Consider the following 22297-nt stretch of genomic DNA (forward strand, 5'->3'; position numbering starts at 1 on the left):
TAATGTTTCTCCTGTGGCCTGAGGATGCAGAGCAGAGCCCGAGCTTTGGTTGTCATGGACTCTGATGCAGTGCGGGGAGGAAGGGTGGAGAAGGATCTCATGGATCTGCTGCCATGGAGAAGCTGGAGTTCTCTCAGCTCTGAGTGAGTCCCAAGGAGTGCGTCTGAGCGGAGTGCACCTGGTGCCCATGGTTCTCAGCAGAGATGCTCAAGCCCTGGGGCAGGGGGGCCGTCTCTTCTTGTTTCTGCCCGGGGGCTGAGCCAGCCCCCCCATTATACACACAGCACCACACACGTGTACACCCAATAGTTCTTTCCAAGTCTTGAGTTACACGGCACTGCTGTTTGAACCCCGAATACCAGCGGAACACGTGCTTCCAGGTTGATTTGTTGACTCACATTAAGAAAATCCAGCTGGAGAAAGTATCAGGGTCCTAATGTTAAACAAAATGTGATATTGTGCAAAAAGGATTGCTTTTGTGTGTTGGGATTGCCATGGCTACAAGGAGAAGTGGATGTGAGACTTGGCCGGTGACGAGGAAGCATGTGTGGAGCATGGAATCAGGTCCGCAGAAAGCAGGCAGTCCTCAAAGGCGGCAGAATTGGCCCTGGGTCCCCTGCCCAAAGGCCACCCCGCCCTGGGCCTTAGTGGGAAAGCTCAGTCCTCTAGGCTGGCCTCTGAGAGGGCTTCGGTTCTAGGTGGGGACCATCACCTTCCTGTCACTGCCTGCTTTCTAACCAGACAAGGAGGGTGTCTGTACCTGGCGCTAACCCTGGGTTTGGGGGACCGCCCTGCAGTCCCCATTGGACAGAGAAGGCTTCGTTTCTCAGCAACCCCAGGCTTTAATTCACTCCCACGATGTGTTTCTTTTGGGGGTAAAACAGTCCCCATGGAGAGTTAAATTTTAGGAAGCCATGAGACCCTTCCAGATGAAAGGCATCGTGTAAGTGTGTGATACTGAGCAAAAGCCCCAGTGCTCCCAGGTGTGGCAACAAGACGCCTGCACTCACCGGGCACCATCCAGCCGGGGCGGGCGCTTCCCGGGACTGGCAGGTTCTCCAGGTGTGGCAACGAGATGCCTGCACTCACCGGGCACCATCCAGCCGGGGCGGGCGCTCCCCGGGACTGGCAGGTTCTCCAGGTGTGGCAACAAGACGCCTGCACTCACCGGGCACCATCCAGCCGGGGCGGGTGCTTCCCGGGACTGGCAGGTTCTCCAGGTGCCTCCTTCCTCTTGTGGCTTTGCTCACTGTTGATTTTCAGGAAGGGGAATTTTAAATGTCCCCCCTAATCCTGAAGAGAGTGAGCAGCATCTTCAGGAGGAGGCCTCACTGTCATTACCACACTGGCCATAAACCAGAGACCCTGCTGGAGAAACCTTCGGTGGGCCTTGGAGGCCTCGCACATCCCAGTTACGGGCAGCACAGCTGTCCCCTCCCGAGAAGATTCCTCTGCAATGGGAAAGCGTTTGTGAAATGAGGCAGGGTTTACATAATTGGTGTGAGCCTGAGCACACCCAGCACAACTGTGTCCTCTGCATTCACCTGCTTGGGTGTCGACGCTGCTTGCAGGTGTTTTTGGGGAAGGTGCAGGCCTGGCTTCCATATGGCACATGGTGGCTTTTCTAAGACTGGTTACATGTCCCCCAATGAGCAGTGGCCCTGGCCCCTTTTTCCTGTAGATTCCCAACACTGCTGGTAGACGCGTGAGGTTCCTTCCGTCCCTCCAAGATGTGGCCTGCTGGGGCAGGTCCTGCCAAGTCTTCATCTCCATTATTGCTCAGCATGGTGTAGCCTGATGTGGGAGGTGCCCAGGAGGGGAAGGCATCCTGCCTTTCTCTGAGTCACCCCAGTGACCAAGAGGTAACTTGAAATCATGGGCACAAACACTTATAAATCATCATCACAGCCAAGCCGGCCCCCAGCCGCCTCCCAAGGGGTCTTCTGCTGGCACCACCACCGCCTAGAAGGAGAGGCGGGTTGCCGAGTAGGCTGCTTTGGCCTGGCTCCACTAGGGATAGGAGATACTTGCGAGGTCAGGAGCTGCGGCTGACCCTGGAACTGGGGGGGGAGCTGTTTTGCAGTTGTCAAACCCAGTATCTGCCATGTGAAGCTCCCCGCCCCCCACTTTGCAATTCAAACCTCATCTGGGCAGGCATCCCTGAAATGCACCTTTCCCAGAAGTCTTGCTATTTCCAGAACTTAAGTATTCTCATTCAGGGAGCCTTCTCCTAAGCCACCACTCTGGAGTGCTTTCTTGGGAAAAAGCCTTTCGTGGACTCTGCATGGTGGCCCTGGGGACTGGCACTCACCTCCCCTGAGCCACTCACTGGAGACAGCAGAGTAGCCCGACCGAGGGCTCCTCCCACCTGACCAGACGGGCCATCTACCAGCGCACCCAAGGCTGGACTCCGGTCTTCAGGGAGCCTCGGGTCCAGGTGAGTACATGGAAGAGAATCCCTGAGCCAGACCTGGGACGTTCTAGAACATTCTGGAGCCAGCTCTCCTGCAAGAGCTGTGGGCTGGGAGTTGGCACCACCAATTCCATGGAGAAGTTGGTCTGGTGGTAGCTGTGGCGCTCTGGAGCTCCCAAGGGGCTGCACACCAGTGCACAGACTGCTCTCTCTTTGCTGACGTGTGAAGCAGACCCTTGGGACAGAAGGACTCTGTGCTCCCCCACCCCCCAGGCCGGGATCTCATCAGAAGGCCCCACTCCAGGGTGTCGCTGTCAGCTTCCTGGGTCCCAGCAGGCTTTGATCCTTCCCCTACAGCCACAGAGGGTGGGCCTTTCTCACCCACAGGAGCCTTGGCGGCCAGTGTTCCCACCATGTGAGGTCCCCCAGGGCACTAACTCCCCCGCCCTTTGGCTGCTGTTCTCTAGCTGTGCAGGAATGGAGAGCAGCCCTGCTCCACACCAGCAGTGGCCAGAGGCTTTCTAGCCACCCGAACAGGAAGCCCACAGCCCTGTCTTGACTCTAGGTTAGCCGAACATAAGACCACTGTGGAACACTGGCTGCCTCCACCTCCCCCTCCCCCCAGGCGGCCACACCCAGCACATGATCTGCAGAGGCCACAGTGAGCTGAACTGGGGGAGCAGAGGCCTGAGGAACTGTGGAGAGAAGCCCCTTTCCCAAAGAACCTGCACAGTGAGCATGCTCCCGGGGCCCCCACAAGGCAACTGGAGGAGACAGCCGGGCTCTGGCCACCCCAGATCTGCAGCGGTCACTGCCTTCACCCTGACGTGGAAGCGCAGCTCACAGTGAGAGCTCACGGAGCAGGGAACAGGCAGCAGCCATGGAACCCCAGTCCCTGGGCTCCCGTGTGCACTGAGAGCCTGGCAGGGTGGGTGGTGGGAGAAAGTACCCAGGGGTGATAGGGGAGGGGTAGGAGGCCTCAGGCCAGCTGTGATGTTCCGGCCAGGGCACTGGGCCCAGTCCTGGGCTTTGCAGGCTTCCGGATACCCTGTGTGGCTGGATTTTAGGCCAGGACTGTGACCTGTGGTAGCAGGTCCAGAGTATCTGAGGACATCCAATCCCAGAATCTTCCTGATCCAGGGATATCAGGCCTGAGTGACCATGCCCAGAAGCCAGAGGGAATCCTGGTGTCTGTAGCCCTGCCTGTGTGTCAGGCGCTTTCCCAAGGCACACTTGGGCCTCCCAGGAATGCCCTTCAGCTGCAGGGACAGCATGCACAGGGTAAATCCAGAACGTTCAGGCAGGTAAAAAGAAGGGCCATGGCCATGTCAGCTGCTGGTGCTCACAGACATCCCTCTAATAAACTGTGACAACGAGGATGGCAGATGAGTTGTAGGGTGTTGTGGTTCAGGCCTGGGAGAGGTCGAGGCTGGTGGCCCCACAGATGGGCTGGTTCTTCTCATCACCTTTTAATGATTGCATCTGTGGGGTGAGCATGTTCCTCTCGACCTTCTGCTGTGTCCCCCTCTGGACAAGAGCCTGAAGTGGGCTGGGCCTCCTCCCGTTAGGCCTCCTGTCGGGACCCGCCTTGCTTCTAAGATGGAGAGACATCCTCCCCTGACTCAGGAGAGCCACGTCCTGCCACTAGGAGGGAGGCCACTGCATGGAGCCAGGTCCTGCTACTCAGAGTGGGGTGGTAAATGTGGGCCTCCCTGAGCCAACCTGCCAGGGAGGTCCTTGGTGTTCATGTCTGCAAAATGGCAATGGGGGAGCTTGCCTCAAAAGCGTGCTGGAAGTAGCAAGAGACTTCAAAGATCTTTGAAAACTTTACATGGCACAAAAAAATACAGTGATCACAAAAAACTCTCCAAGGCACATGCAAAGAAGTATGGCCAAGGATATCACCAAAGTTGTGTTATGCAAAGAAATGGGATCAACCCAGTGACCCAGCAATGAGGGACTGGATACATCAGCTGGAAACATTCAGTAGAATGGGTGTGACCTCAGCCTATTTGTCTTCTCACAGAAAGGCCCATCCCTACGGAGTGGTAAGGGAGAAGAGTTGATGCAAGACGATACATAAGGCATGTGCCCAGGTGCGATGCCCAGAAACAGGCCAGAGCTTATCACCCGTCTCTGGGTGAGGGGATTACAAGCAGTTTCCCTTCTTTATACCTAGCTGTGCAGGTGTGCATACAAACACACACACACACACACATATACTGTACACATTACCTGAGGAGGGAGGAACAAAGGAAGGAAGGAATCTCAGGTTTTTTTAATGCAGCCTATAACATATGTGAAGGTTTCTAAAATTTGCTTTTCATTTCCATTTTTATTTTAGGTTCAGGGGAGGCATGTGCAGGTTTATTACAAGGGTGTATGGCATGATGCCGAAGTTTGGGCTTCTATCGATCCTGTCACCCAGATAGTGAACGTCTGTATCCAATAAGAAGTTTTTCAGCCCTTACCTCCTCTTCCCTCCCTTTGGAGTCCCCAAAGTTCCCATCTTTATGTCTGTGTGTACCCAAGACTTAGCTCCCACTTGTAAGTGGGAACATGTAGTATTTGGATTTCTGTTCTTGCATTAATTTGCTTAGGATCATGGACTTCAGCTGCCTCCATGTTGCTGCAAAGGACGTGGTTTTGTTCTTTTTTATGGCTGCATAGTATTCCATGGTGTATACATACCAAATTTTCTTTATCCAGTCCACTGTTGATGGACACCTAGGTTTAGTCCATGTCTTTCCTATTGTGAATAGTGCCGCAGTGAGCATAGGGGTGCGTGTGTCTTTTCAGTTCAACACTTTATTTTCCTTTGAGTAGATACCCAGTGACAGGATTGCTGCGTTGAATGGTAGTTCTGTTTTAAGTTCTCTGAGAAATCTCCAAACTGCTTCCCACAGGGGCTGAAACAATTTGTGAGGAATCTCTATTTTTAAAAAAGAAAGCTCAAGTGAGAGGAAGCAGCAGACCCCCTCCACACAGCACAGACCCCAGGACCCACATGAGGAACACAGTTCTCTATTTGAAGAGACCACTTCCCAAGGAGGTTTAGAAGAAGAAATACCTGTTAGTGTTCATTGACTTTCTCAGGAAGACCCTGGGGTCTGAGGAGAAGTGGTCTTTGAAGTAGTCGGTTCATAAGTTATTGACCGAGGGTCTAGGGGTGGAGGAAGCTGTGCCTGGCCAGCTCCGTGGCTGTGTTCTCCGGGGAAGAGTTACCATTTTGTTAAGACGTTACTCTAAAGGATGCTTTTAAGGCAATGTCCGGAATGTAGACAGAAACTACCATCTGCCCCCAGAGAGTGAGCACCACCCAGGGTTGCAAAAGCGCTCTCAGGTGACACAAGAGCCTCTGTTCGTCTTATGACTTTTATGATTTAAAATGACCTGAGGTAGGCATGCATGACAGCAGATTCATGGGGGCTGCAGAAACCCCTTGAGAAGAGAGGTATGTTGTCTCTGCACCTCCTGTATACAGGTTGTGTCGGGGGTTTCCTAACCTGGGGGGCGGAGGAGGTGGCCTTTAGTCTGAGTGTGTTCAGTGCATGCACATTACAACTTCATCACTTCTCTCCTTCCAGCAGCCCAGCTCAGGGGCCGTGCAGGAAGCCATGGAGGCATGGCCTTTCCCTCTAGCACCAGTGCCCTCCCATGGTCCAGGCTGCCCAGGGATGTGCAGAACTGGACGCCAGTGCCTGGACCCTGAGGGGCAGCTGTGGGGGCCCAGTGGACACGTGGAGGTTTTGCACCTGCCTGGAGAAAACACCCAGGGAATGGGGGAAGGAGAGTCGGTTTTTAAATTTCATTTTGGCAGATTCTGCCTCGTTGCTGCCATTGTTACGAGTCTTGTTTCTGTTGAGAAAGTGGCGGAAGGATTTAGAAGGACAGAGAGTGAGTTTGGTAGGGAATTCAGAGATCACCAGCCAGCCTCATTTGCTCTTCTTTCTGAAAGCAGCACTGGGCGAGTGTTGCTCTAAAGCCCTTGGCCACGAGGGCCAGTCCCAGCCCTGTGAGAGCTGCCTGAGGTCCACACTTTCCCAGCCCCTTCTTAGTTTGTCTTCTGGGTGACAGACACGCCGGGGCCAGATGCCGGGCACTCTGACAGCCCCTGATTTGTGCTGGTTTCCTTTCCTGGGCCCCCACTGGAGCCTGTCCTAACTCAAGGCCTCCTCATGGAGCTTCCTGGAGCTGGGAACACAGGAGCAGGAGGATCTTCAAGGCCAGGGAGATGGAAGTGCACACAGCAGAGACGCCGTCTCACACTTGCAGAGGACAAGGTCAGCGGGTCTCAGAAGCCCCGGAAGAAATGGGGAAAGCCCAGACCGCAGGGCAGCGCGGCCACCATGCCGGCTTCTAGAGTCGACTCGATGAGGTCAGGAGGTGTTTCTCCTCTCATCCCTCAATGCTTTTTGTGAAAATGAAGCTTTCAGCCATGGAAGACGTGAAGCCCGTGGACACGCAGCCCTCATCTGCTTCTGCAACAGTGGCCTGCCACGCTGCTGCCGTCTTCCAGTGGACGTGCAGGCCTAGCAGGAGCCTTTTGACCCAGCACATCTGCTGCCTCTGCCCTGCCTGCACACTGGGAATGCCAGCACCCATGTCCCTGGCTGGTGGTCCTCACGGTGCCCAGCAGCCCACAAGCAGCAGTGGGTGGTGGGGGAACGTAGACGGCCAATTTTCAGCCACTTAAAGGGAAAATCAACTCAAAAAATCAACAAAAAATTTTGTTGCAACACACTATACATAATTTCATGAGAAAATCAAGTTACGCATAATACAAAGTGATTCGGAGTCCCCTGATAACACTGAGAAGACCTGAGCGTTGCATCCTCCAGCAGCTGCTAAATCCCTTCCTACCTCCTTAAAAAGGGAGAACATCAAAACACTCTCCTTATGCACCTGACTTCAGAACGCCACGACGGTCGCCACGCTGCGTTTGCCTAGGACCCAGCCAGTGCGGGCTGCTCGGAAGCCCAGTTCCTTCCTAGCGCAGGGCTGCACACTGCCTGCCGCCCTCCGGTGTGGGCGTGAGTGCCTGTGTGTGGTTTACCTCGAGGACTCTATGCTTTGACCACGATACTGCGTGACCCAGTTCCCGAACATACGAACCAACGTCTGGGCCTCAGTGTGACTTAACACCAAGGGCCCAAGATGGCACTGGGGGCATCGGCACTGAATTCGAGCGTGTGGTTGAAAAAGCCGAGCGTGGGTTCTGCTCAGCTCCTGGAGGGAGGCGGCCGGCTCCTGCACGGTCTCCAGGCCGGGAGGACTCCAGCCAAGCTGAAAACACTCATTTATTTGAAGCTGCTGCTGCTTTGAGACACAGAATGACACATCTAAATATTACAGCTCCAAGAGGTAGGTAGCTGCCTGTACTTTTCCGAGCAAATATCTGACTGCCGTGCTAGGAAGCAATGTGACAGGTATTCTGTAGTTTCAAGCAAATTGGTTTCAGATGTAGATGAACAGATTTTCAAAAGGAAAGGATGGAAGTTTGTCATGTGCTGGGCCTGAGCCTGCCAGGTGCTGCGAGTTCGTTCGTTCCTGGCTAAGGATGGAAGCCGCCATCTCCTCCCCCTCTCTCTTCTCCTCTACCCCTCCCTCCTCCAGGAAGGCTCCCCAGAAACTCCATTCCCTGAGCAGGTCCCCCGGCTTGCCTCCGCCGGCATGGACTTCCATCATGCAGGTTCTGACCTCCAGGCTGCAGTGGAGCCGTCGTGGCCTTCAGGTTTCAGTGCTCAGAGAGACAGTGCCACATTTGGGCCATACCTTTGCAGAAGCCCCACAGGTTGGGAACCTTTGGCCCATTGCAGTGGGGAGTGGGGGATGGGGCAGTCATGCTCGGTTCAGGATCAGAGTCCAGCTCATCCACTTTACAGACAGTGTCTTGTGTGAGCTGTATAACCTCTCCATGCCTTGGTTTCTGTCGTGGATTGAATGGGGGCCCTTGCAGAGAGAAATCTACATTAGATCCCTGGAACCCATGAATGTGATCTTATTTGGAAAAAAGGCCTTACCAGATATAATTAAGTTAAGGAGCTCAAGATGAGATCATGCTAGATTATCCTGGTGAGTCCTAAATCCAATGACAATTGCCCTTATAATAGACAGAAAAAGGCTGGATGCAGTGGCTCACGCCTGTAATCCTAATACTTTGGGATGCCAAGGCAGGAGGATTACTTATAGCCGGGAGTTGAAACCAGTCTGGGCAGCTTAGCAAGACCTTGTCTCTTTAAAAAAGAATTTAAAGATTAGCCGGGCAGGTGGCACACACCTGTAGTCTCAACTACTCAGAAGGCTGAAGATGGAGGAGGATCACTGGAGCCCAGGTGGTCAAGGCTGCAGTGAGCTATAATTACACCACTGCACCCCAGCCTGGGCGACAGAGCAAAACCCTGTCTCCAAAAGAAGAGAGAAAAGGAGAAGACACAGAGACCGTAGAGAAAGCCATGCAAAGACAGAGGCCAAGAAGGAAGTGATGGGCAGCCACCAGCTGAGAGACACCTGGAGTCACCAGCAGCTGGAGGAAAGGAGGCTGCTCCCCTCACACCTTTGGAGTCTGGCTCCACCAGCGCCTCGGTTACAAACTTCTGACCTCCAGAACCATAGGAGAAGATGTTTCTGCTGCTTTCATCCACCCGGCTGGTGGAATTTGTTGCGGCAGGCCCAGGAGCTCCTGCAGCCACCTCACCTGCAGAACAGGGACAGCAGCGGCCGCCCTCACGAAGCCATGCCCAGGTCGCGGTGAAGGCGACCTGGCTTCCTGGCATGTGCTGAGTGCTCAGATAGTGGTGGTGTCCTCAGGTCAGATTTTTGCATCAGACAAGTCCAGTTTCCAGTCCGTAATTCCTGGCTGTGGGACCCCCAGGGATGTATTTGCTCTCAAAAGCCACAGCCGCCTCACCGGAGGAAAAGCAGGCAAGTGTCCACCCTGTGGGTCTTCTTCGGCGTTTAATGGAAAGTTCTTTCCATTGCCCGTGCAACGTGCCTGTCATTTTGCATGACGGGTAATGCCCAGACCACTGACTTCAGTACCCTAGGCCGTCCCTGAAGGGAGGGTAATTCATGTGGCCTCTTTTCTGGGTGGAAAGCTGTTGAAAATGGAGGTTCGTGGGATTGTGGTGTACACCCGGCATGGATGTGTATCATCGCAACTGGGTCTTTGACAAACCTGTAAACGGGGTTGCAGCTTAAGGTGGCCACCCTGTGAGACTGTGCCCTATGCCAGGGACACTCAGAAGGGCCTATCTGACAACAAATGCCACGGGCATTTATGAGCCACATTTTTAAAAGCAGCAACAAATAAAGATTCCCAAAGCCCACGCCCCCCACCGGCTAGGACTGCCTCTGATGTCCACGGCAACATTCACAGCTAAGCTTGGTCACTGGGGACATGTCTTTGCTCAAAAACAGCAAGGTACATTTTTAATACTAATGACATCAAAACGAATCTTAAAGCCACTATAAATAAAGCATTGTAGGGCCAATGCAACAACAGACAGAAGCAAATCAATGGAGCCAACTGGCCCATCCAGAAACAGCCGCGGGTCTGTGGAATCTCAGAATGTCATCATAGGGCATTTCAGTTCAGTGAGGAAAGGAGTCATTTAATACATGGTGTCAGGACAAACTGGCCAAGCTTTTGGAAATAACACAATTCCAGAAACCTTAGGGTTCTAAATTTGTTAAACTGTGTTTTAATTGTTATTGTATCAGCTGAAAATATGAGAAACTTGCATCCGTATCTGTATTTGCAGGAAGCGTCTTGAGAACACGGCAAGAACTCGGAAGCCATAAAGGAGAATGTTGACTTGCCTGACCTCATGAACCTGTTGGAAACAGAAGACAAATGGTACCCTAGGAGAAACCATTGGCAATGTGTAAGACAGAAAGATTTTGTCCACAATATATAAAAAACTTCTGCAAATCAATAAGGAAAAGGCAAACCACCCAGAAGATGGATGAGCAAGGAATATAGACAGGCACTTCGTAAAGGGAAACATAAAAGCAGCAGCTGGAAGCCTCTAGAAAGAGCAGCAGAAGGAGCCAGTGAGCTTGAGAGTGATCATCTGGAGTGACCTCCAAGAGACCTCCCACCTCACGAGTGATCGTAGCATGACAAATTAAAGCAGGAGACAGCATTTTGTTGTGATCTGGGTGAAACATGAAAATGTGTAATTCTTTGTCCACAGTGTAGAGAAGGGGCAGGCATTCACTGTTGGTAGTAATGTTGGCATGTTTTTGGAGGGTAGTGAGGCAGGATTTATTTAAATGGTAAATGCCTATGCCGTTTGACCAAACAATTCCACTTTTAGGAATCTATTCTACAGAGCTATTTCCATGAGTATTTAAGGCTGTAGCTACAAGGATACACGTGGCACCATTGCTTCTAACAGCAACAAATGGGGAACAGCATAAATGTCCCATGGGCATGGGGTTGGCTGGATACATCCCAGTAAATATGTACACACAACACAGAACAATTCTGCTATGAAACGTGGTAGAGTAGACCTCTATTGACTGACATGGGAGGGTAGTCATGACTCACTGCTGAGTGAGAAAGACATATAAGAAAACATCAGGCCAGGCGCCGTGGCTCACACCTGTAATCCCAGCACTTTGGGAGGCTGAGGTGGGCAGATCACAAGGTCAGGAGATCGAGACCATCCTGGCTAACACGGTGAAACTGTGTTAAAATACACAAAAACAGTAGACGTGGCAGCAGGCACCTGTAGTCCCAGCTGCTGGGGAGGCTGAGGCAGGAGAATGGCATGAACCCGGGAGGTAGAGCTTGCAGTGTGCCGAGATCGCACCACTGCACTCCAGCCTGGGTGACAAGGCAAGATTCCGTCTATTTAAAAAAAAAAAAAAAAATCGGGTACGATCAGTGGTGTTTTATTAAACAAAATGTTTAAATTGTGCTTACAGACATAAAATTGTGGAAAAGAGATCAAATTCTTTGCAGGAAAGCATCTTAGTGGAAGTTGGAGGGTTGGAGAGAGTGGCTTTGGTTGTGTGCCTATGTGTGAGTGAGTTGGGGAGAATGAATTTGGTGTGCAGACCTATGTGTGAGTGAGTTGGGGAGAATGAATTTCGTGTGCGGACCTATGTGTGAGTGAGTCACGGAGAGTCGCTTTGGTGTGTGGGCCTGTGTGTGACTGAGCTGGGAAGAGTTGCTTTGATTGTGTGTCTGTGTGAGTGTGTCTGTGTGTGTGTTGTGTTGCTTTTCAGTGTTATTCAACTCTTATAAAAATGTCTATATTTATTTTCTAAGAAAGAAATAGTTATCACTTTGAAAATATGATCCATGATTCTGTTTTAAAACTATATATATATATATGTCCATGTTGTAACATTTTTTAAAAAGACCATCTGCAGAGCAAGATGCTATAGTAATTATCCTAGAACGAAGAAATCAATTCTTTTTTGTGTGTGCTTAACTGTATATTGTCAGTTTTTGCAATGGAAATGCATTATGTTTGTAATCATAAAAGAACACACTGGATGAAGAGGGAGGACCCTGATACGTGTACTGAGAAGACAGCATGGGCCCGTGCATCCGACCACGCGATTGGTGTCACGTGCTTGACCAGCTGTTTATCAGCTTTGCCCCTCCACTTGCAGGGTGGCTGAGCGCAGATGCTCCAGGTGAGGTCATGCCCAGCCTGTCATCAGATAGCACATCAGCATAAATGCAGTATCACTTCAGGGCTATGAGATCTCAGAGGGAGGGGAAAGGGTGAACTAGACAATCAAGAGGGGCTTCCTGAAGGAGGTGGCAATCAAACTGTATCAGCTGGAGCTGGGCAGGACGTAGATGGCATCTTGAGTAAAAGAAGCAACTGGACTCTAGGGAAGAGAAGAGGAGGGCCCAGGTGCCACGGCCCCTACAAGACGAGACTAGGGGACTGGAGGACCAGACTGGAAGATGGCCGACCCTTTTGCCATGAGCACATGCAATGTGGGGCCAGTTCTTAGTGACATTTCAGATGGTGGCCAGTCAGAGGACAGCAGGACGTGGTGGTCGTCTACTTGCTGCCACAGAGGACACAGTGGGCCCAGCACCCCAGCCACATGTGATGGAGCCTCCAGGCCTGCCCAGCACCTACTGCCCTGGGACAGGCTCTCTTTCAAGTCAGCTCCTCTGTCCATGAAGCATCTGAGAGGCCCTGTGGTCCTGGCCGAGGAGGCAGGCCATAAGGAGGGCAGGCCCGAGGACCCAGGTGTGGGCACACTCCGTGTGGAGTGGTCTCTGAGTCCAGACCTGCAGTGCCTGTTTCCTGTGCCCTGGGGACATGGAGAACAGAGGACCGATGGGCACTGCAGCAGGGCGGAGCAGGCCTGAGCCCAGCTCGAGGAAAGCTTGCCTTCTCGTCTGGTATCCCCGTGTTTTACATAATTAGGTAAGTCACTTAATGTCGCTGTGTCTTGTTAGAGAAGCTACTAATCCTTAGAGCTAACAGAACTAACTAATTAGTGTAGAACACTTGGAAAATATAAGAAATTCAGATGTGGAGTGTAATTTCCCAGTCCTCCCGGCATTGACGCTCGCACAGTGTCGCAGTGTCCCTGGTAGAGCTGCGGACCTGGCTGCATCGAGGAGGGATGGGTCTTGGAGGCGGTGGCATAAGTGAGACACCGTACTGAAGCCTCAGGGCTGCCGGCCACACACCCTGCCCTGCTTTGCCGGCTGAAGGCCACGGGGGGACAACAAGGGAACTAGCCAGGGGCCACCTGCCTTGCTACCCCGGGACCTTGAGGCAGGGGCAGCTGGGTCCCAGGGCAGGGGACCGTGGGCTCAGAGCCTGTCGGAGCCACAGGGAGGTGCTGAGATGGCCTGAGGGCTGGAGCTTCCCCCTGGGAGGGGCTGGGCTTCCACGAACTGGTGATGGCTGAGGTCAGGAGAGCCGGATGTGGCCAGCTCCGGGTTTGGCTCTGGGCACTGCCCGTGACTGGCCGTGCCTCAGCAAACCTGCTTTGCCCTCCACCTTCTCTCCCCTGAAATGGAGCTAATGACGCCACCTCGCAGCTCCTCCAGAAGGTAAAGAAGGGATTGTGGGACACCTGGCACACAGCCTGGTGGATGGCACTCACTGCTGTTTTCCTCTGTGACAGAGAACCACAGAGGTTCCTTCACAGTTGGCGAGCTGCTCAGAAATGATATCCGAGTCCGAGGCTCGGCATTCACTCGCTCCGAGCTCCAGCGGTGCCTGCAGCCACCTGTAGGGTGTGCCTTTTCCTCTAGTATTATTGGAAATAAGATAGACGATCGAGTGTTCACTTCCTAAGGATGTATGGAGCTGTCGGCAAATCATTAATCTCTCTTTAAACCACGGTGACAATATTTACATTTAAGATCAAGATGATGATTATCTGAAGAACTCCCCTGGAAGCTCTTCCCACAACTGGAAAAACACAGCAGCCAGTTAACAGAGGCACATCCCGGGCCAAAATAACTGCCTGACAGTCCACGGGGCCAGGAGTCTACAGGGTGTTGGCATGGGGAGGTGCGCCTTCCGGCAGAGGCTAGACGGCTGCTGTTGGCAGAGTAGATCGAGCCGCCCGGGGCACAGAGTTCAGTCCCAACCTTGCAGGAATGTAGTTCTCACAAACCAGCTGGAGAAAAGCATTTCTGAAAATAACTGTTTTGAGTTATTTAAAATAAAAAATAAAAAAATTGTGGTCCAGGCACGGTGGCTCATGCCTGTAATGCCAGCACTTTGGGAGGCTGAAACAGGTGGATCACCCGAGGTCAGGAGTTTGAGACCAGCCTGGCCAACGTGTTGAAACCCCGTTACTACTAAAAATAAAAATCATTAGCCAGGCATGGTGATATGCGCCTGTGGTCTCAGCTACTCAGAAGGCTGAGGCAGGAGAATATGTTGAACCTGGGAGACAGAGGTTGCAGTGAGCCGAGATCATGCTACTGCACTCCAGCTCGGGTGACTGAGTGAGACTGTCCCAAAGAAGAAAAAAAAAACAGAATTTGTGCCCAAATGGTGCAGAAAACAACTAAGTCACAACAGAAGTGAAAAGCCAGGTAGTGGGCGTGCTGGGCATGGCCTGGCCAGGCCTTGGTTCCGAGAGAGAACCTCCGTGCTGTCCAGCACTGGGGGAGGCACCCTTTAGGAGCCACTCATTTCAGTCTTTTATGCTCCTCATGCTGCCGCCAAGCCCGAACGATCGACCCAGGACTCTCGAGGGTGTCCCTTCTGCAGGCTGAACACCTCAGCGTGATCTGCTCAGGCCGCTTTCCTCGTGTCGGCCTCTACATCTGGCACTGGCATCTTTAGCAAGTGTTTTAGGAAACAACATCATCAACAAAAGCCAACACGTCTGCTCTTTATCGAGCACCTCCACATATATTGACACCCCTGACGCCCACAACATCCTGTCAGATACTGTATCTCCGCGATACTGTATCTCCGCTGCCCCAGAATCACCTCACTTTTCACCAGGAAGTCTAGACTAGGGCCTGAAGCCATCACCCCAACATCTGTGCTGATCCCACTAGGTAATGACGACCCTTCCTTATTCTAGAGTCAAGCCTGGATCCCCTACAAATACCCACGCACACTTAGAGCTCACTCTGGTTAAATGTTCCAAGAAGGACGTTGGATGATCACTTGGTATCATCCCATGGAGGTGAGGATATGCCCGCCCTCTGAGCAGCCATTCCTCTCCCGAGCACATTCCCCTAGAGGAGCTCTGCACGTGTGCACAGGCGCCAGCTGCAGGAGTGCCATCCACAGCACAGCTGTTTATGAAAAACCATGATCAACTCAAACGTGTATGGAGAAAAATGAAGAAACGCATAGTGGCATGTTCACATGATGAAATACTATGCAGCTGAGAACTTGAACAATTGGAGCCATTAGCTATAGCATGAATGAAGCTGAGAGTTTGAAGGGTCAACCAAGTAAGCTGTAGGAGAGATTACATGTGGTGGAAGTCTAGTTTATACATCTCACAGACAAGCCTTCAAGAAGTGTATCCCTTGAAACAAATGTACACACACAATTATACACATATATAGGATAAATCCTTTTAAAATGCAAGGAAATGATCAATAAAAACAAATGTTCCCTCTGGGCAGAGGTGGAGGGCAGGCCATCAGATCAGCAGGAAGTTGATCTGGTTTTGAATTGGGTTGTGTGCGCACTGGAGTCAAATATTATTTTACAGAAAGTATTTCATATGTATTTTATGCATATTTGCCTTTTTGTATCAGATATTTCACAAGTTTTTAAAAATGAGAGCAGGTCATGAGGCCGCCGTCCAGGACAGCAGCGTGCCCGTTTCTGGTGACACTTGGTGCAGAGGGTAACTCCAGCAGCGGTGCATGCTGACCCCTCCAGCTAGCCCTGGGCAAGGGGTTTCCTCCCGGCGCAGCGGTTGAGCAGAGCTCCAGCTGGCGAAGGACCCAGGCTCTGCCAACATTGTAGACGTCCCCTCCACAGGCCCTGCGATGCCCTATGCAGAAGCAGAGAGTGACCAGGAGCAGTGGGCAGAGCCCGGGCCCGCCTGTCCCGGGAGGAGCCTCAGGTCCTCTTTGGCAAAGAGCAGCATCCGGTAGCTTGAGAAGCTGCGCAGCTGCTGCTGGGTGCACCCTGTCACTCAGCAAGCCAGCTGCTCCGGAACAGGCACTGCTTCTAGAATCCACCTCCCTTCTCACAGGACCAGATGTGTCAGCAGGTGGCAAGAACAAGTCCAACCCCACCTCACAAGGGCTTTGACTTTGGGATTCCCTACCTGCAGGGCCTGGGTTTTGGAGAACAAGGCTTGGCCCCAAGAGTATTCAGATCTGCAGCCGAGCAAGATGGGATGCAGCGTATCTAGATAGATAACCTCACCCCAAACACAGGCTTCGTGCATGGACCCGGTGCGAAGGGCAAAAGTTATGAAGTATCACTTACCCAGTGTCCCAAAGAGCCCTTCAGGCCTGGGAGGAAATTCTCAGGAGAGCCCGTGGAAGAAGGGGTTCAGTGGAGGGACGCTGCTGCCTGGGAAGGAGCCTTCAGCCCTTCCAAAGGCCATGCCTTCAGTAAACTTCACATTAAAAGACCCACCGGTGCACGATGGTTACTGAGACTGGTGTTTGCTAGACCCTTTCTCAAAAATGAGTTAAGGCAGGGCACAGTGGTTCATGCCTGGAATCCCAGCACTTTGGGAGGCTGAGGCAGGTCGATCACCTGAGGTCAGGAGTTCAAGACCATCCTGGCCAACATGGTGAAACCCTGTCTCTACTAAAAATGCAAAAATTAGCCAGGCATGGTGGTGTTATGCCTGTAATCCCAGCTACTTGGGTGGCTGAGGCAGGAGAATCACTTGAACCTAAGAGGCAGAGATTGTGGTGAGCCGAGATTGTGCCACTGCACTCCAGCAAGACTCTGTCTCAAAAAAAACAAAAAAAAAAAAACCCATGCCATTCTTCTTACTAATTTATTTTGCTATGGAAAATACAGTTTTTAAAATTATATATGCTGCTTGTTAATGGTGTTTTGTTATTTTTAACAAATTAATACTTTTTATTTCTCAGTTTCATTTTCCAGTATGCTATCAACAGACAGAAACCACATATCTATTATTGACAACCTCAATATTTATGAGTATAAAGGTGAAGAGAGCACATGTTCTAAAAAGGGCAGTGGGGGACATTCATGCTTAAGAATTTCATACCAAAGTTACATCCAAAGAAAATGATGTTACACAAAGGAAATAATCAGCAGAGTAACAGATAACCTGCAGAATGAGAGAAAATATTTTCAAATTATGCATCCAACAAAGGACTGGTATCCAGAATCTACAAGGAACTCTAACAAATCACCAAGAAAAAAAACAAATAATCTGATTTAAAAGTGGGCAAAGGACATGAATAGACATTTCAAAGAAGGTACACAAATGGCCAAAAACTATGAAAAAATGCCCAACATCACTAATCATCAGGGAAATGCACATTAAAACCACAGTGAGATACCACCTAACCCCTGCAAGAATGGCCATTATTAAAGTAAAAAAAAAAAAAAAATGTTGGCATGGGTGGGGAAGGAGAATGCTTCTGCGCTGCTGGTGGGAAGGTCAATTAGTACAACCACTATGGAAAACAGTATGGAAATATCCCAAAGAACTAAAAGCAGATCTACCATCTGATCCAGCAATCCCACTCCTGGGTATCTAGGAAGAGAAGTCATTATATGAAAAAGATACTTGCACACATATGTTTATAGCAGCACAATTCACAATTCCAAAGATGCGGAACCAACCTAAGTGCCCGTCGACCAATAAGCGGATAAAGAAAATGTGGTGTCTGTACACCATGGAATCCTACTGAGCTGTTAAAAGGAATGAAACAATGTCTTTTGCAGCAACTTGGATGGAGCTGGAAGCCATTATTCTAAGTGAAGTAACACAGGAGTGAAAACTAAAAACCATACGTTCTCGGTTACAAGTGGGAGCTATGAATCCGCAAAGGCATACAGAGTGATATAATGGACTTTAGAGACTCAGAAGCGGGAGGGTGGGAAGTGGGCTAGGGATAAAATAAAATAATAAAAAAAAACCACATTAGGTACAACGGACACCACTCGGATGATGGGTGCGATAAAATCTCAGGATTTTGTAATTCATCCATGAAACCAAAAACCACTTGTACCCCAAAAGCTATTGAAATTCAAAATTTTTTAAAAAATTAAAATAAAGGATGCCACGTGGTTAGCCATAGGAGTTTATTTCTCAACTCTGATGAAATGCCACAAGCATCACCTTTTCCCAAGTCTCCCTTCTGTGACGTGGCATTTGAAGCAGCATCCCAGGGTCGGGGTGATGCCCAACGTATTACTAAGCTGCATTATTTGGTAAGTCAGAGATGGATCGCTTCCAAACAAGCTTACCCTTTTCCATAAAGATGAAAACACCACCACCAAAAAAGAAAGAGATTTTTTGAGGCAACAACCCCCGCCTGCAGGCTGAGGGAGCTGTCAGCATCGTTCATCCTGATGTTCCCTGGGCTGGGGGGAGGAACTGGCAGCTGTTCGCCAGTGATTCCGTTTTTTTCGTTGTGTGTTTCGTAAGTGGTTTTTAACCAGGCGCCCTTAAAATGTATTATTGTGAGAAAATAAACCAAGAAACAAGGGGTAGTAATTTAGTACTAGGAAGTTAATTCTGGAGACCTCCGACCTTTCAGCAGTCATGTGGCTATTGATTTTCAATACCGTGAGGTGGCGGCCACCCTAGGCGTGGGGTTCAGTGGATTCCAAACAGTTTCTCCCTTATCAGTTGAGTCCCTGAGTACTTGAGCATTAAGACAACAAATGTCCGGAGTTAACGGCGTGTCACATGGCAGCTGGGTGGACGTGCCAATTTTCTAATGAAGTTGGGTTGTTGGCAAACACACCAGTCATCATATATTGAAGGAGGTCTTCTTTTGTGTATTTCCAGCACTCATGAGTGCTTCAAAAGATACCAGTTACATCATTGTCTGAGGGCACCAAGGGAGAAACATCCATCCCCTGCCAAGACAAACACGAGCAAAAGCAGAGTTAAAACCAAAATGGGGCTGGGTTTTCTTGGAGGTGTTGGAAATGTTTTTTTCCAGTTGTGCTCAATGTGGGGATATTCGGAAGGAAAGCAGGGCTCCTAAGCCCTTGTTTCTCTGCAACAAGAGGCACCGGGATCATTCCTTGCTCCCAACTTAGCTTGCACTCTGTGCGGGAGAATCAGCCTCATTTTTCTTCATATTGAAGAAAAACAGTCAGTGCATTTTTGGGTCCAAGCCACTGTGTATCGGAGGGATGACACAGGCTCTCAGAGAAGCTGACCGCATCTACACCTCAGCAAACTCTGGGAGATCCTCACTCGCCCTACCCTCTTCCCCCGCTCCCCCCGCTCCCCACCAATAATAAATTAGGGCTGCCATCTTGTATTGATTATTGAAAATGTTATGTCCACGGGAAGAAAATGCCATTGCTTTAAATATCAACATTATAAGAGATTTAAAAGTTTTGTTTTGTTTTGTTTTACAGAAATGTGTGTGTGAAAAATTTTTAAGCAGTTGAAAAGAGCGGGGGTGTGGTGGGAAGAATTATTAAACAACAACAAAAAAATCAATCCTCGGTTTGGCCTGGCCAGATGAGCGTTTCTCGGCTCAGGTAAGTAGTTTAAAGTCAGACACGTCTCATACTGGACTTTTTACAGGAATGGCAAAATTTATAATGAAATTCAACAAGGAAACTGGAAAAACAGCCAAATTGGTGCAGCAAAGTGGTTAATAGGATCATTAGCCTTCTCGCTGTATTTTTTTGGACATTGTGTGCCTGTACCGCGGCACTCGAGAGCAGATTGCAGGAACAGGCTGACAGTTAGGAGCTAGCTCAGCAGTGCTGGGTACAAACTGCCATCTTCCTGTGGATTTACAGCTGCCACTTCTGCTACTTCAATTAGTTCTATGGCACACAGATGTTGCTTAAATGTTGCTGCTAATGATACTGCAATAAGCGTAAGATTCATGCCATATTTTGAGGCACGTAAATTTCTCAAGTGGCACAATTAAAGTGGAAATATTAGGTGGTGAGAACTTGGCAGTCTCTCCAACTTGGAAGGCGCACCCGCTATGCAATAATGGGTCAAAAATTCATTCAAGTTTTACTGCTGTTCCGAGTTTTAAAAGACTTTTCACAGTTGAATGCAAAGTAGTAAAAACCAGGGTATTAGGAAATGAGAATGCAGTTCTGTTATTCAGACATGACTTTTAATTTCAAATTGAAATCACATGCTCACTTTTCTGGATATGACCGAAGGGAAAAGGTACAGGCTGAAGAGATTTTGTCTTTAAGGGTAAAAGTCCTGAGTGGAAATGAATTTGTTGCTGGGCCAGCCTCAACATCAGCGCTGCCCGTGAGTAAGTGTGGCGATTGCCTCCCACCCAGAGAAGCAGCCCTGTGCGTGCTGGAAGCCAAGTTCATAGCAGCTCTCTCTCTGTCCACCCCCGACAGGGGCTCAAACCGGAGACTGGGGAAGTGTGTTGGGACAGGCACACATATGCACACGTGCACACTGTGTCTCTCCAGTACAATGCATGCATGCTCGCACACACACACGCTTGGTCTCTGCCTCTTATACACACACGCACACACCTGGTCTCAGCCTGTTACACATTCATGCGCACACGCTCCATCTCTCCGTCTCTCCCCGCTACGCATGCACACTCGCACATGCATGCACGGTCTCTGCCTCTTGCACAGGTAGAGAAGAAAAAGATAAGCGGGGCTTCCAGGAGTCTCGCTTCTGCCTGCACGGAGTCTCCATTAGAATTTCTGTCCCTCATTTGTCATCCCAAGCACAGTCCCCTGCCTGTCGCCAAATTTTCTTTTCCATGAAAAATCTCTCCTTCGGAGAAGAGCTTCTCACTGACTGGTTGTCAAATACACTTTTGATTTTCTCACACACTGACTTAAAAGGCAGGCAGTTCGGGGCAAAGCCGGCACCCAGTAGGCCTTTCTGCTGCTGGAATCTTTGTGCAGGTTGTTCCCCCACCCCCACCCCATTTTAACTTATTGATTTGAATTGTCAAGTAAATGACTCCATTGCACTTAATCAGAATCATAGACTTCTGCCATTCCAATTAGAATTCGAGGCCATGCACCGGAGCGCCACATGTGTGACTCTGCTGGAGGGCTGGGCACAGCCCCTGCACCTACTGCTCTCTGGTGCAATGGTTTGCAGGATGAATCCTGCCCCGGAAGCAGAGGCCATCTGCAGTAGGCATCCAAGCTGATGCTGTCCTGTAGGTATTTGCCAAATATTTATTTTCCCCTGAAATGATGCAAACGATTTGGTGAAGCCTTCCCCAGACAAATTCAGGATGTGGAATGATTTAGCATTCAGTAAATTTCTCAACACCTTTCTGCCTCCCTCTTCCCTCTCCCCTCTCTCCTTCTCCCCTTCTCCCCACCTCACCCCCTCCCTCTTCCTTCCTCTTTGCCTTCCCTCCTCCTTTCTTTTTTACCTTCTCCTGCCCCTCACTCGGTACCTATAGCACTTGGATTATTTACAGCAAATCTTACAGATGTCAGTATTGTCTTGTTCTGAAGCTAAAAAGGACAATGAGTTCCCGCTGACCTCGGTACAATGGATCTCGCTGGAGCACAATATGTATTTTATACGGGCAGTGAAAAGCCTACAAGTAATTGAGAGAGAGAGAAATGTCACTGTAGCATTTCTGTTGACACTGCACTCTGCGTGTGGAGGGAAGCCCGGGGCCTGGCGGCAGAGGAGCAGCCGCGGCCGCGCTGTGCACCCAGGAACCTGTCCTTCAGGAAGGAGGCGGCGGTAGCAATTAATCTGCTCAGATTTTCCAACTAATGAAATATTCCCGGGACCGAAGGGGCCACACGGAGACGTCTGTGGCGCTGCTTCCCATTCGCGCAGATGCGCACGGATTCCGGGCCCAGCGCTAACTCGGATGTGTTTTCCACCTCTGTTTATTGTCTTCCATAATGCTTAATGTACTGTTTGTATATGTTGTCCTTGCACTATATTTTGATGTGCTCTCATATATTTTATTCATCTCTGGCTTTCTACGAAGGCAAGCTCGCAGCAACACTGAGAATAATTATTTGCCGCCATCAATCAAGTGTCTCCGTGGTTGGCTCCTCTTGGGATGGCCTTGATTTTAAGCATGAAATGTAACTCTTGCTCTTTGGGGCCATTTCATTCTTTGTTCCTGCGGCCTGCCCGTGGGCTCGTCGGGACACTGGAGAGCAGGCATTCCTGTGGCCGCGGGAGAGAGAGCAGCGTTCCCGGCTGGCCATTCCCGGGGCCTCTGGAAGGGAGTGGCTGGGAGCTCTTAAGCCCTGCTTGGGGTTTAAAAGTGAAAAAGGG

The 22297-nt window shown here is 50.4% G+C and overlaps 2 long non-coding RNA genes across 2 annotated transcripts; both read left to right on the forward strand.

Annotated features, from left to right (window-relative positions):
• The first annotated feature begins 531 nt into the window (after positions 1–531).
• Positions 532–11126, forward strand: LOC141407750 (uncharacterized). Its single transcript, XR_012418290.1, has 2 exons — positions 532–2437; positions 10177–11126. It is a non-coding gene; the product is annotated as an uncharacterized lncRNA (long non-coding RNA).
• Positions 11127–12095: 969 nt separating this feature from the next.
• On the forward strand, positions 12096–22045 carry LOC141407749 (uncharacterized). Its single transcript, XR_012418289.1, has 3 exons — positions 12096–12822; positions 19441–19566; positions 21453–22045. It is a non-coding gene; the product is annotated as an uncharacterized lncRNA (long non-coding RNA).
• The last annotated feature ends 252 nt before the right edge of the window (positions 22046–22297 follow it).

This window comes from Macaca fascicularis, chromosome 9 (genome assembly GCF_037993035.2).
Source record: "Macaca fascicularis isolate 582-1 chromosome 9, T2T-MFA8v1.1".
NCBI classification, from domain to species: domain Eukaryota; kingdom Metazoa; phylum Chordata; class Mammalia; order Primates; family Cercopithecidae; genus Macaca; species Macaca fascicularis.